Below are 3,682 nucleotides of genomic sequence, written 5' to 3' on the forward strand. Positions count from 1 at the left end.
AAAAAGCGAGAAGGAGGCAAAAAAAACAAAGAAAAAAAATAAAAAAAAAAAAAAAAAAAAAAAAGAAGAAGCTTCACGCATGCATGCACACAAACGGGCTAGTTTCAGAGATGCTGTTTGGGTAAGAAAGTGCTGCGAAAAGTCTGTTGAAACACCAGACTGTGCGAACCTCCTCCTCTTCCTCCTCCTCCTCTTCCACCAGCGGATCCCAGAGCTTCAAAGAACGGGGTTTATGGTCCGTGTTTATAACCGAGGCGCCCCCCCCCCCTCTCCTCCTCTTCCTCTCACCGGGGAACTGCTGCTGCTGAGGCCGCCAGAGAAGTGTCGCAGGTCGGCGTTGGTTCCAAGCGGGAGGTCGGTGTTCCTCCGGGTCTTTAAAGCAGTCCGAAAAAGAGTTGTGTGCAGGTTGTTTTAAATAAAATAAAAATAATGTTAAAACAGGATCAACAGTAACAAAAAAATAAATAAATAATAATAATAATAATAATAATAATAATAATAATAATAATAAAAATAAAAGTCCTCCTCTTTTTAAATGCTTTTTTTTTTTTTAAACTGTTGCAGCTTATTTCCCTTCTTGTCCAATAAATGCGCAGGCGATCTCAAAGCTGCAGCAAAGCAACAAAACACAAAATCAAGCTTTCTTCCCTTCTACAACCATCGTGCACGGTGAGCAGTCTGCCCGCACGTCGCTCTCCTCCTTCTCCTCCTCCTCTCTGTTTGGTAGGCAGCGCTCGTTCACTTCCTAACTCCACCCCCCTGCGAGCGACAGACAGAAAAAAAAAAAAAAAAAGACGCATTCCTCCAAGATTTGTGGCCGAGTCGCAGCACATCGCCGGACATCGGAGAGACTTCAAGGTTTGTTGTTGTTGTTGTTGTTGTTTCCTTCAGTACCTGCGCTTCACAGTGATGCTGCAAGAATACATCCCGCTCTTGGTGCGACCCAGCGATCATCTGCAACCAGTTTATTGCATCAACGTTCAGCAGTGAAGTACACCTGCACGCACAGTTGTCTTATTAATGCAAAGAAAGGGGTAAAAATAAAAAATAAAAATAAAAACATACATATATACATAAAAATAATAATAAAAAAAATCCCGATTCCCCTCCAAACACTGTAGGTGAGTTTTATTCATCTTCAGTCCTCCTCATGAAGGGGGGAAATCCCTCTGGGAAAATGTGACTCACCACAAAACTGAACCAAATGTACTTCTGTTGTAAGTAATCCACGTTGAAAGCTGCTGCCTCGCAGAGAAGAATTTATGCGCACTGAACCTTTTCACATTTGTCATTTTTCCAACCTAAATCCTCAACGATTGTTAAGCTGAAAGGGGGAGGGAGAAGGAGGATGATACGGTTTGGACGTTTTTGTGTTTAACAGATACAACTATGTAAAGAATTTGTGTTCATCTGTTTCTGTCGGTGGGCTTCAACAGAACAGCTGTAGGCAGAAGCATTGCAACCATTCCTCCACGTCACCCCAGACCCCAGAGTGTTTCTTACTAAGTGGGAGCTTCCCTTAGCAAAATATGTCTTCTCTTAGTCTGTCGCTGTTTCATTTTTTTTTCTTTCTGTTTTTTATGCAGCCAGTTTAAAAAGTGATGCTCATTTAATTAGACTTACACCATTTATGTGTAGCTTCCTGTTTGGAATCAAAGGTGAAACTCTGCCCCAGTCTTCAGTTTGTTGCAGCCTCTATAGCAGCAGGTATTTTTAAATGACTGCTTTGTGATTTGGTTAGTTTTGTTGTTGTTGTTGTTGTTGTTGTTGTTGTTGTTGTTGTTGTTGTTGTTGTTGTTTTCTGTCCCTGCTGAAGAAAAGCATCCCCACAGCATAATGCTGCAACCACCATGTTTCCACATTGTGCATGTTGACCAAAAAGTAAACTTTTGGATCCGTCTTCCATGCGTTCTCTCTCCCATGACTGTAAACAAGAGCTCTTATTGGCTTTTTTTCAACGTCTACTTGTCGCTCTTCCACAAAGACTCGATTTGTGGAAAGTATTTGACAAATGTGTTTTGTTTTTTTCCTGTTGAGAGTGTCTCTAACCTGAGCTGTGTATATTTCCTTCCTCCAGCGTTTTCATGGACAACTTATCCATTTCCTCCCTGACCGATCTGTATGTTCCTTTGGTCTTCATTATGTTGTTTGTTGGCGAATGTGCTCAGAGAATCACATCTGCTTCTATTCGTTGTATTTCAGTGTTGCAGCAGTAGCAAAATGGGGGAGAGGGGGAATCTTCCAGAGACGACTGTTGTAGCATGTCTGTAAATCTTCATTATCTGTCTTAATTTACAGGAATCGGCTGTCTGATGAGTTGACTGAACGCTGAAGCCCCGGCACCTCCATCACCTCCGACACACGTCTAGGGTATTATTTGTTGTGAGAGAAAGGGCAGACCGGAAAAAAGAGACAGAAGAGGGGATAGAAAAAGAGAGGACTGGTGTACAGAAGTGAGATTGTTACAGTTTTCTTTTTTGCCTGCTGGGAATGAGTTGGTTAAGGAGAAGTCAGAATGATTTATTGGGAGAAAAAAAGGAGGGAAATAGGGAAAAGAAGAGCTAGAAAGAAAGAGAGAGAGAGACGAGATGAGATGCCATCGGGGAATCCCTTTGTCTCCTCCAGTCCTTCCTCTCCTCTCATGAGCTGTCCATTTAATCCCCCCCGCCCTGATTCCTCCTCCTCTCACCTTATTCAGGGAGGCTCGGTGAAAACTTTTTTTCTTTTTTCTTTTTTTTTCTTTTCCCACCGTTGTGATCCCTGCTTTCTGCCTGTGCTAGTTTGGTTCAGTGTTTGGGCCCTGGTGGTCTTCGCGTCTGTTCTGCTTCTGCCAGTTTCGCCGTCTCTCAGTGTTGGACATGAGAAATGGAATATTTTTATGAACACGGCTTCTTTTCCTCTTGCCATTTCTGCTCCATCATTCCTTTCCTCTTTGACTGGGTTACGCATTCCAGGCAACCACGACTGTTTTTCCTTGGGATCAAATCTGACAGACCAGAGAAAATTATTTGCCCAAGGTACATATCTCGGGAGACCGCCAGGTGCCAGGGGGTGAAATACAAATAAAATTCATTCCCTCAGTTTGGCAAATCCGTAAACATGGACCTCTCTCTCTCTCCCTTTTTTTCTCTTTTGGTTCAGTGAAGCTGGAGGTGAATGAAATTCTTACATTCAGAATCAACGATCGCAGTCACATCGCCCCGGCTACAAACAAGCTGGCGACTCAACTTACCTCATTTTAAAGCTTAGCTGAGGTGTATCTCTCTTTTCTAAAAGCTCAGCGACACAACTCTGCATAATGAAGCGGATTTCCACTGGTGGATTTCACAAAAAAGTACAAAAATTGTAAAAATCTAATACCCTCAATGTAGCATGATGAAGCCATGTTAGGCCTGACTATGTTTGTAGGCTCTATGGCAGACTTACAATTTAAAAATTCTCATGTTGATGATTTTCTCTTGGCTGTCAGACTTTTCGGCTGAGGAATGCTTCTCAGACGAAAGAAGATTTTGATGAAGTTCAAGCAGATCGATTGAATTATCTGTGACTGGCTCCATTTTCTTTAAGCTACGTCTTCAGCCTGGATATTGTGTTATCTACAAGGACAGTTTGCAACTGGATCGTCTCTGATTAAAAAAAAAATGTGGGAGAAAAGAGGAGTAGATTCAGTTTTTCTGATTGG

The 3,682-nt window shown here is 42.2% G+C and overlaps 1 protein-coding gene across 3 annotated transcripts in view; it reads right to left on the reverse strand.

Annotated features, from left to right (window-relative positions):
* Positions 1–3,112, reverse strand: part of efna3b (ephrin-A3b) — a 99,423-nt gene extending 96,311 nt beyond the window's left edge. The window contains exon 1 of one of the 3 annotated variants that reach the window (XM_015038536.1): positions 3,106–3,112. The gene's annotated coding sequence lies outside the window, so the exon portion shown is untranslated. Of the gene's footprint in view, positions 1–169; positions 455–3,105 lie in introns of those variants that run through there. The other 2 variants (XM_015038535.1, XM_015038534.1) reach the window with 2 other exon arrangements.
* Positions 3,113–3,682: the final 570 nt, after the last annotated feature.

This window comes from Poecilia latipinna, unplaced genomic scaffold (assembly GCF_001443285.1).
Source record: "Poecilia latipinna isolate Pla-1442-1.1 unplaced genomic scaffold, P_latipinna-1.0 Scaffold444, whole genome shotgun sequence".
NCBI classification, from domain to species: Eukaryota; Metazoa; Chordata; class Actinopteri; order Cyprinodontiformes; family Poeciliidae; genus Poecilia; species Poecilia latipinna.